The sequence below is a fragment of the Dermacentor andersoni genome, chromosome 10 (assembly GCF_023375885.2).
Source record: "Dermacentor andersoni chromosome 10, qqDerAnde1_hic_scaffold, whole genome shotgun sequence".
Classification (NCBI taxonomy): Eukaryota; Metazoa; Arthropoda; class Arachnida; order Ixodida; family Ixodidae; genus Dermacentor; species Dermacentor andersoni.
The window spans coordinates 22,267,664-22,279,721 of NC_092823.1; the positions used below are offsets into that span (position 1 = coordinate 22,267,664).

The window sequence follows — 12,058 nt, forward strand, 5'->3', positions numbered from 1 at the left end:
ATTGAAGCCTTGCTAATTATGCAAATTTACTAGCACTACCGTCCAGTACTGCTGTGCTCCTGAATGGTGGCTCACATTTGCAGGCAGCAATAGGTGCAGCGACATCCATCATTCGTGCATCACTCATTTTGGACAATACACACCTTGCTGCAAGGAAAAGTAGCCACAATATAGCTTTCTAACAATTATTGGCAATTAGTTTGAGAAAGGCGTTTCCAACCACACCAGGCTAGACCGGCATTGCTTTGCAGCATGCTCTACACCGGGAACGTAACTCCTTGCCCCCCAACCCAACATGTCTGTTTACCTGGCATAGGACAATGTGCAGACAATGCTCACCCCCCCCCCCCCCAACACATGCACCAATATATTCCTGGCTACCAGCACTGGTCCTTGTTACAAGAAATAGAAGTACGGATCCTTGGTCTCGATGTTCGCCAATCCGGAACAGGATCAAATTGGCTAGGCAAAATAAAGAAGACACCAATGTCAACCTTCCACCTGATATGAAGGATTGCATCTAAATGTGGAGAAGATTGTACCGAAATAGCCAGTAATGCTGTTTGGTCTGTACTCCAGCCACATATTATTTATCAGGCTCAGTTTTACTGGCCCTCACTGAAGCAGAGGGACCAGATTGAGATCATTATTCAGAACGTGATGAGGGCAATAGCTGCTCTTCCTCTGTTCGCTCAAGAACATGCCCAGGTGAACACCACGGCAGCATTGCTAATTCAATGTGAATGAGCATTTGAATTAAAGAGGTTGCATGTTGCAGTCACTTCTGATTGCTTGGGTGCAAGAACAGACTTAAGGCCATGGCACGGCTGTACACTGATGTTCCTTTGGACCAATGTATTTTGTACAGACGCTGCTATTACAAGAGATGGAAGCATAGTATCAGTCAGCCTTAAGTATATACTTCCCTCTTTATAAAAATAAGGAATCTACAATGGATGTCTGCAACTCTACTTGAGCTTCATACCATACATGACAAGAGTCTGCAGAACGGGGCTGGTACACGGTAAAGTCACACATGACACCAATGAGGCAGCCTCATTTTTATCAAACTTCACCCAAATACAGACACACCAATTCCTTGAGTGCCATTTAGCAGCTGAAGCAAGACAGTAAAGCCACATAGCTTTGTCAGAAGATACACAAGCTTCACAACTACTCACTTTTAATGCTTGCTTACACTAGGTACAGGGACACATCTCTGGCCTTCTCAATGCCATGGCAGATAACAAAGAACACAACAACATCAAGAACATGTATCTACCCGCACCTCTTGTGCCAGGCTCACTTACCGTCTTTCTACCCTGAAAAGTTTGCTCTGATGCGACACATGCTTTTACGCTCAAGTTTGACAGCCATTGCTGCATCAATTTTGCAAGCACTGTCAAGGACGCAGTATTCTTAACTGCAATTTATTATCAGGAAATACGTAATTTTAATAATGTGAGCACAGGCATCTTGACTCACTTATTATGAATGGAAAGAAATGTCACTGCTGCCTGAATGAAAAGAGTAATCTTCTGCAGTTGTAGAGAGTCAGTGTAGCTTCATGCAATACTGTTTCACAGCAAGTTTGTACAAAGTATCATTACAGGCAGGGAATTATAGGCCTAATTGTGCTTTTCACTTGCTCTGAATGTGACCTTAAACAAAGCATTGTGTGTAAAAAGGGCAAATGTTCTTTGATATGAAGCATCTATCAGGGAGTAGCATTTTGCCTTTTGAGACTTTTTAGCATCCATGGGGGAGAGATTAAATTGCCAGTGTATCTCTATAAGGCATGCCTCTAAAGATGCACATGGCGTTTAGGAAGGTAAATTTTTTTGAACCAAGGAGGGACGTACGGAAATAACTAATGAGAAAAGGATCTGCAAGGTTTCCAGCCCAGGCTCAGGCCACCCGGGCATTATGTGCGGTGAGGCATAGCCTTTCCACTGCTGCCCGGGCCCACTGGATAGCCCATAGTTGGTCGTGTAGTTCCGAGCTAGTCAGAGCGCTTAGCTATCGCTCCTCGAGAAGGTCCTGTTCTATCTTGTCCTCTAGATATATAGATCTGATCTGTGTGCACTTCCATGAGATCTGTGCATTGTATGCAGGTTCGTGCTTGCAGAGCTTGCAGCTCGCGTCTGGGTATTGTGTTGAATTTACTCTGTCTAAATGTACTGGGTTTCGGAATATTCTGGTTTGCAACCTCCTCCAATCTGTTTCTTGAAACCTGTCGAGTTGTTTGCGGGGTTGTGGGTATGTTTCTCCTCGTTTCGTATAGTGTGTCAGTATGTCGTGGTACGTGACCAGTCTATGCCTATTGTCTCGTATCGCTACTTCGTTGTCGTTGCCTCCCCGCTGTCCTTCCCCTTTCCCCGGGGGTTGCGGGGTGTTGTGCCGTCACTGTCCGAGACGCGGTGGATTAGTTCTCGCGCGGCTCGGTCGGCCTTCTCATTGAGGTTGGGAGGGCCATTCATGGTTACTTCTCCCATATGTACTGGGATCCATTTGAGGTATTTGGGTCATGTCAGAGAAGCACAAATGTATTGTTCCAAAATGGTACAGTGTTACTCCGCTGCTAGAAAGGTGATTTAGAAGAGCTCTCTAACTCCATTGACTAAATTTTCAGAGGTGATTGCAATGGGTGATTCCCCTGTTACTCTGGTATTGCTAGTCTGGTGCTTACTGTCAGTGATATACACAGCATGCCAGTCTTGGAGCTCAACTTTCAAGAGCCAATTAAGAGGCATGTCATGGGTGATTTAATAAGCTTATTAGGCTTCTTTTTAAACAAACAATTAATTTATTCTTTATTTTTGCTGTCATTTTGATGGCCTGTCTATGCTTTTTGTTTTCAAAGGCCATATTATTTTCATAATTATGGCCTTCAATGTTTAATTGTAATATCCCTTATAATCCACAGTGATTACTCGTAAAAGAGAAATCAATATAGAACAAACAGTAGATGTGGGTAAATGTATGTGCATTGACTTGAACAGTCACCTGCAAAAGTTTAAAGTCAGGTTGCTCAATGGATTGAATAATCTCAGTTGGAAAGCAGAACTAAGTGTGTTCATATGCCCCTCACTCATCCAGTATACGTAAATGTAACCAAATGTAGTATATGTAACCAACACACTCTCAGACTTTAGCGCAATAAGTTAATATGTTGTGTTATGCTGTTGAGTTGAGACTGTGAATGGAACGATTATTAAAATGAGCAAGCTAGAGACAACTATTGCAGTGTTTATAATTTGTGGTAATTGCAGCATGATATTGCAAAAGAACATAAATAATGCTCCTCTCAATGTTTCTATCTATGCCTTTCGTTCATCTCTTAGTCTCTCTGAAATTAAGCAGCAGAGCATGGCACAAGCACTGCTGCTTACGTCTATAATGGAGTCATCAGTGGGTTTCAGACAGAGGCAACTCCTGTCCCTTATGCACATATGTTTTGGTATTTTCAAGACTGTTCCTGTCATACCAAAGCCAAGGCTCACTGGCCCCTCATGGTATTGAAGCTTGCTCACCAATTACTCAGAGTGGATGATACATTTTCTGGATTTTGTCAGGTGCCATCTGTCTTGCCCTAATCATGGTATGAAAGGTAGGTCCTGCTGGTCCAATGCAGCTATCTTAATAAAAAAATATTATAATTTGCATGTTTCTTCTCTTGGCCACCGAAGTGCATCATCCAAACGAAACACAAACACTTTTTTTCCTAGGCGCACTCTTGAAAACAAAGGCTTGCAGCCACATGCAGAAGAAAGTACAAAACAAATTATGCAAATTAATGCTCTGCAGTGTGCAGATTATGCAATGTGTACAGTAACTAAGGCTGCACCTCTAATGCATTAACTGTATTCGAGATTATGAAAGCTTTTTGCTAATTAAGCCATGTTCTAAAATTGGATTGCATACCCTAGCTGCATATGTGACTAAAAATGTGGTAGCTCAGTTGAAAAAGCTACAAGTGGCATTCCTGTGGGGTATGTTTGTTCACTTGAAAAGCAGATTTTACTCAGTTGGTCGTATGACAAGAAATTTTGTTGTTGTGTTCTTAATACTTCATTCCTACATTGCATATTACACTACACCCTAAAGGTCCACACAGCCCACATATATCATCATTAAATTAATAAAATGTGAATACCATGTGCACATTTGTAATGTTCCTCTTCAGGCGAATATGTACGGTACTGTACCTATATGCCGCCCTCATCATTCGTATACACGCTAATAGGAAGTTCGTTTACATAGTTGTGTGCGAGAAAAATACTAAACAGCACTTCATCGGCATGTCGTCGGCGAGCATATCTCATGAGAGCCTCTCAACTGTACGTGCCAATTCGACCGAGTCATACATACATACATACGGTGCGATTCGGCAAACATGAACCTATCTCCAGGGCCAGTATGTCAATGGATTCCTTTCTCGGGGTTATCGTTATTATTATTACCTACCGTCCATATAAACGACCTATCGGTGATAGTGTACGCGCAGCACGGCAAGGAAAGGCCCTAGCGAGTACGGCACCTCGATCCGGCCTGCCTGCTCTATCATAACATAGCATAACCGTCGGAATAAAGTGATCGCAATCGCACCTAAAGAGGCTAATGCCAACAGAGCTGTGATACGGAAGCGATCGACGTTTCACGTACCGTCAACACGCTAACTTAATTGTTGACAAAACACGATTTTACTACTAGCGCTGGCCAGACAGAAAGCGTTGTCGGCCGCATATGCCAAACTCGGTCCAAGGATGCTCGGGGCGGCCAAGCAATCGCTGACTCGGGCCCGGGCCGGGCTTGGACCTAGGAGCGTCTGGCCGGGGAACATTCATTGGCAACAGACGGGAAGTCAGCGAGTCGTGGAAAGTTCTTGCGCGAGCGAAACGCAAGCGAAATTAAAATATGTTACAATGTCCACCGTCTACAATCGGGCAGCGCGAAGCATTGGGCCGCGCAACAGCTACGCAGTTAATCTGAACCCTCGGGCTAATCACAGGTCACATACCGAACCCCGCGTCGTAAGAATGGGCTATTTTCCCATGCCCTTCACCTGCGGGGTGCCCTCACGCAGCGAGCGTACTACCATCCAAAAGTCAATCTATTATTGCCCGGCCGGCACCGCGTACGGCGGACGTGAGGTGGCACACAACGACGGGAGCTTTGCCCAAGCCGGATTAGCAAACGTTAAGAAACTGCCGTATTGTAATAAGTCGTGGTTATCAGCGCGTCAAATGACAAGGAAGAGCTCAATCATAAACTACGCTTATCCATGCCGGCCTGGTCGCTGTGGACGCGGATATAACACATAGCGTTACAGAAAAGTGTTCACAAACCATTAACAGCCCTGCTCGTGTATTTAATAACGTTTTCTACTCATCGTACCTTTGCGCTAGCTGTTACCAAAACTAAGATAAATCCTAACCAATTCGCCCACCTTGCTGTCTTGCTGACATAATATGACTGGTGAAAGTTATTCTAGTGCATGCACATATATCGTATTCACATGTGCATATATTGATTGTTTACTTCAGCATAAAAAAAAGAAGGATGCTCCATCTGTATAATTTCACAAAATTACATTTTCCTTCCTTTCTTTCCTTTTTTTTTACTGTTGCAGTGGGTTGAGTACAATATGTACAAATAAAATATGTCACTTTCACACTACTCCATCACTTAGGAACAGCAAATCAGCAATCAGGATGACAGATATATTTATTTTCTTATTAATTTTTTAAAATTTGTAGTCAGTATGAGACAGCTCACACTAAGCTTGCTTGGTTTTTAACAAGCTCTTGGTCAACAACGACACATACGTTTGGGACTCGGAAATAAACTGTGCAGTGCGTCTGTCTCAGCATGCTTTAAGAATGACAAGCCAAACCTTCATCTTATGCAAGTGTGGAAACTGACAGTTTATGCAACCACACACCCATAACACGTCTACAAACCTGTCATTCTTATGCACTAGAGGTTGAAGTTTGATGTCAAAATATATGTCACTTTCATCACTCATTGATTCATGCGTGACATCTCTTCTTGTACTAATCAAGACGTGGCTAAACGATACCATCTCCTATAAAATTTTTCTTTTCACATCTGCATGCAACACTTTTTGTTGTGAATGATGCAACTGCATAGAAGGTGGCATGCTCATAGCTTTAAAAAAATAAATTCTTGCAGTTCCAACTGGCATTCGTTCATTCCTAGAGCACATTTTCATTTCACTTCAATGCTCAAGCAGAATGTTCTCATAAGTGCATACTACTGCCCTCCGGATGTAAATTGTGCATTTTCAAGCGAGTTTCAAAACATTCTAAATAAAGTGCATATGCTATTCTGGCATTCAGCTGTGATCATTTATGGCAATTTTAATTTCTCCATTATTAACTGGACAACAGAATCTGTCACAGCTGCTCACGCTCAATGGCATATTTTCCTTCATTCCTGTCTACACTTCATGTTACCTCAACTCATTACTCTCCCAACCTGTTCATCATGTACACTGGCCAATATTCTAGATCTCATCAGAGGTAGAAAAAAATTAACATTCAAATATGCAAAGCCATCAAAACTGCCCTGGGCCTACCATCTACGGCTTTGACTACGAGACTTCTCAAGACGGGCATACACAACACCTGGCAAGAATTAGCCGAAGCTTGTAAAGCCAGTCAGTTAGAATGACTTAAGCTCATGCCCACCAGGAGATCAGTGCTGCAACGGCTGAGCTACAGTGAAACCTTTATAGGCCACCACGGACTGAAAAGAAAGAATTCCTCCAAACATCTGCAAATCCCTGTGCATAGCACCAATTGTACCACAAGGAAAGAAGACAAGCCCAAGTGGATGCCCTACGGCAAAGACACAGGCAAGGTCCGGATGCCAGATACACCGACACAGTCAAATACCCGCAAAGAAATGCTTACGCCCTGAACGTCACAGATTCTAAGGGCAGAGAGCTAGCGTCTGCCACAGTCCGTGCGCAAAACTCTGAGACTGCAGAAGAGACGGCGATCGCCCTAGCAACTACCACGTGCAGACGCAGCTGTAGTTCTTTCCGATTCTGAAGCAGCTGTCAGGAACTATGCTAAGGGTCTAGTGTCGACAGAAGCACTAAAGATATTGAAGCACGACAGCGCTTCGATCCGCTACACCTGCGTGACCTGGGTTCCTGGGCATGACGGGCTGGAGGGGAACGAATCAGCACACGCCGTGGCCCGAGGCCACACCTGCCGGGCCAACCCTTCCTACTCTCAAGATGCCGGTCTGCGTCAGCAGGGGCAGAGACCGTACCCATCACCTACTCAGCGATCCTTCAATATCACAGGCTGGAACGCAGGCTGCACCCACCACCTCACCCAAAGCTCACCGAAGAAGAAAGTACCACACTCAGAAGACTACAGAGTAACACTTACACCCACGGAATACTCATGCACAGACTATACCAAATGCTACAAGGAAATACTCATGCACAGACTATGCCCAATGCTACAAGGATACCGCTGCCCAATGTGCGGCTTACCATACACCTTGGCGCACCTGATCCTCGAGTGTCCATGGCATCTAGATACAGACGCATCGCCTTCACCGAAAGAATATAACGCCAGACAAGAAAGCGAAGACCTCATTGAAACGTGAGAGGCCAAGCTCGTCTCCGAGGGCCTGAAGCAACAATGACACCTCGTCGCCAGGGCCAAGGAGGCAGCGAAGGCCAGAGGATTCCTGGAATGAGGAGACCTCCCACCTAGAGTAGAACTGGGGCTTAACCCGGGATACTGTTTCAAAAATAAATGTTCATTCCTCCTCCTCCTCATCTCGACCAGCGATCCTCTAATCTGTTCCGGCATTACTCACCTGGACGGGCTGTCTGATCATGCAGTTATAGTAGGTCTGCTTAACTTCTCTTTAACAAAAAAGAAAACACTACTAAACACATTAGGTGCTACAATAGGGCCAACATTACTCGGCATAATCGTTAATTAGCCACCTTTGCAGACACAGTCGAGCTATTGAAGAGAACTGGTTATGTTTAGAGCCACCTTTGCAAATCTTATCAAAATGTTCGTCCTTTTTCTCAGCATTAGATGCAACAAAACATTCAATAAACGCCTGCAGCACCTCATAAATAAAATGAAGCGCTCTATAGAATGGCAAATAAAAAAAAAGCCAAGACATGGCAAAGATACATATTATGTGACAAAGAATGCCAGATGCTACTAAAATCCACACGTCAACAGGTTTACAGCTATGATTTATTATGAATAACAGTGATTATGGCACGTAATAAACCCCTATTCACAGCCTGACATAATCCTAATTCTGGTGGTGATGTAGTTCCTGAGTTATAGTGTGTGCAGTTACTAAATGACATGTTTTGTTGAGTGTCCAAATGTGAAGACATCACTGCATGCCCTGACTTCCCCATGCAATCTGACATGTCTGAAATTGTTATTAGTGGGTCGGGCATTTTTACCTTACTAAACAGATTAAAAACTTCATCTACAACAGGTCACAGCAAATTTAATAACAAGCTGCTCAAGAATGTGTCCCAGCTAGTGTCGCAACATACCCCCTGGGTTCATTCTTAAGACTGGTGAGTGGCTAAAGTCCTCCCATTCTACAAATCCAGCGAGTGTTTATCACCCTTTAACTACCAATGAATATTATTAACCAGTACAATTCGCAAACTTATGGAACACATTATTAATTCACAAGTCATCGACTATTTCGAAGATCCCAGTTTAACATTCAACTACCAGCACAGGCTTTCATTTACATTACGACTTAGCATGAAACCACCACATTTACTCCATCTTTGCAGCAGCTCACCACTCTCTTGGCATCATCAAATTAAACCTAAAGCATGCTTTTGTCAACATACATAAACTTGCTTACACTACACTAATCCACACAAAGCTCGAATACGCATCGCTAATATAGCACTCTGGCAGGTAAACATTGTTGACGAGATTGCATTTGTTCAAAACTGGGCTGCTCACCTTCATATTTTCCGACTATTCATCTTACACTTCCGTGTCATCATTAAAAGCACGTACTGATTTACAAGCACTATCCCTTCGCCACAAATCAGTGTGTCTTTGCCTGCTTGACAAACTTTATAATCGTACTTCTCTTCACAATGATTTCTTTCAGTCACCACCTGTCGTATTTTCATGCCGGGATCACCACCTCATATTTAAGCGTACACCATCTCGCACGTTACAATATGCATGCTCCTTTATACCCTGCACCATCACTGAAGGGAACTGCTTTCCCTCTGATATTGCCACAGAATCTGACATTAAAATTTTACGACGTGCTACGCACTGTTAATTAGTTGCCTTTTTTATTACATTCTTGTTTAGTTGTTTTTGTGAGTTACTAATAAATACCTGTATTAATACCGTAGTTTATGTGTGCATGCATATTTTCAACATTTTATTTTGCTGTGTGCATAACTTTTGTTTTGCAATTCTTATGATTTCTTACATTCTGTTTCTTAATACCTAAACAATGTTAGCATACCTTTGTTCTTTACTTTGTCCTATTATTTGTTGTAACTATTTCTTTGTAATATCATTTATGTTTGTACTCCCCCTGCCCCTGTTATGTGATGGGCGCAACTGATGCCTTTAAGGGCACCGTTGAGCGCTGCAACACTGCTACTTTGATGTAGCAGTGTTGTGAGGCATTTTGCTACCCTAGGTAAAGTCAAACTACTGCACTCCTCTCCACTCTAGCACCAAATTTAGGTGCACCATGTGAAGAATTTTAAGACACATTGTAAGGCATTATAGTAACTAATATGGGAAGAAAGTTGGTACACAGGTTTCCAGGCATCACTTCATTGTTCTTTCAAAAGTCAGTCATCCATAGTGCATTTGAAGTTGGATATTTTACGGAATCCAACATTGTCTTTTGCCATTGGTGAAATGTAAATGTTAAAGTGGGGTGAGGAACGACTAGATGCGATGTGCCCATCTAGAGCTGCCAAATCTAAGTGGCCACATGTTTTGCCTACAGCACAATATACCTCTGCTTGGTTGTGTTGCTGGTCAGAAATATACATACAAAATAACAGAAGGTGCTGCTGTGCCAATATATTCACAAAAGTCTTACATGATTATACAGGTGCCATCCATTAGCATCAAAACATGGCCTGCACAACAAGCACAGTATCTTCAGCGGAAATTGTAGTGTTATATCTTGCATACAGAAATGCAGAAAAGTGTAAACAAGGTGCACTCTGCTAAAATTTGTCTTGTGAATTCCTACTGTGCCAACTGTGCAGATTGATGGCATATAGTTTGATCTGGGAGCTAGCCCAATGCACATGTACACAAAGGAAAATGATTCACCTCTTAAATATGTGAAATGACGCCCAGGTAGGCACAGTAAATTTTCAACTTTGTATGCTTCAGTGTTATGCTAGAAGAAAACGTTTTTTTAGTGTGTTGCTGATTCACAATTATATACCAACTATGCATATAGGAGAAGAATCTGCAATCTTTTAGGCTGCGTGTTAAAATACCATGTATACAAACCCAGGGAAAACATGGGGAAGGCAGGAAATGGAAATTCAAGACGATGAGCAAACCGAGAACAAGATGAAAGCAGGAGCCAACGTTTCAACAAGTGGACTTGTCTTCTTCAAGGCGACATATGCTTTCCTCGCCACAGTTACAGATATTAAGAATCAATTTGGTTGATGCCCAGCCTGATACTCCGTGATTATACTGATAGATATGCATACAATTGTTTATCCTTTTTCTGTGGATTGCATTTCACCTACTAACAATTGAAAGATATCAGTCAACGTGAGATGCAAATAGTGTTGTACTTTGCGGAAGGTATGTATATATATATATATATATATATATAGCACCAGCAATTATGTTACGACCTTTGACGAGTCATGTGACGCGCTTGACACACCATGCTCGCCGCTGGGTTGTTGTGCTTTGAGTGCCACATGTTTTTCTGAGCACACGTTTGACCGATAAAGATTTAATGTTGTGAAGTGATGTTTCCAGTGATGTCACAACAACGCAACAATGCTCTGAAGTATATATTTATTGATTTGACAGCAAGAATTCCATAGACATTTTCTGTAGCATGAAGGAAGGAGATGCAGATATGGTAGCAGATCTGAATCATTATTATTATTATTATTATTATTATTATTATTATTATTATTATTATATACATAATATTACTGTATTAATCATTAATATACATTATTGTACTGTGTGGTAGTACAATATATAGTATACCACTCAACACAGTCAGTGCTCAAAGTTAGCCAGGGCTCGAGAGAGTTCGGCCTCTCTTCCATTTTCTAAGCAGGGGTTCGGCCCCGTCTTTGCAGGTCAACTGTAGCACTGCAGCACCCATTCGACAAGCACTGTAGGTGATTTTATTGCCAATAGTGCCTTGTGAGGGGAAATTCCAACTCTCCAATTTTTTGGAATAATGAACTTAAATAAACAACAAATCGGTTTACTACCTCTGTCCAAGCGGCGTGATTATGAATGCCTTAAATTGTTGCATAATTCAAATAACACCCCACACTACTCATTAAAGAACAACTATCTGTCTCCTGATAATTTGAAACCTACTAGGAATAGCCACAAACTTAACCTTGCTCCATTTCAACTGCATACTAACCTGTTTAAGTATAGCTTTCCTCATACAATTGAAAAATGGAACTTACTCCCAGGTGAAACTAGGTAAATTAGAAAAATCATTGTATTTACTTGATTCATGCTGCGTTTATTATACTGATTGTATCTTTTATATTGAAGTTATCATGTTTTTTAAGGCATTGAAGTTGATTTGTGCAGAAAAATATTTTGTTATATGCAATGTACAAACCCACTCCTGCGATAGCCCAATTGGACTACAGTATGTGAAAATAAAAATAAATAAATAAATAAGTGATTAATCAGTTGATAGGGCATGAGCAAAGACAGAGCAACAGCTATTGTCCTACTTCTGCATGCATTTCCCCAAGGCATTGCACATGACAGTCACCACCCTTAATTGC

At 42.1% G+C, this 12,058-nt stretch overlaps 1 long non-coding RNA gene across 1 annotated transcript; it reads left to right on the forward strand.

The window, feature by feature from the left end:
• The first annotated feature begins 3,080 nt into the window (after window positions 1-3,080).
• On the forward strand, window positions 3,081-10,978 carry LOC129381977 (uncharacterized). Its single transcript, XR_008610060.2, has 3 exons — window positions 3,081-3,610; window positions 8,521-8,605; window positions 10,561-10,978. It is a non-coding gene; the product is annotated as an uncharacterized lncRNA (long non-coding RNA).
• The last annotated feature ends 1,080 nt before the right edge of the window (window positions 10,979-12,058 follow it).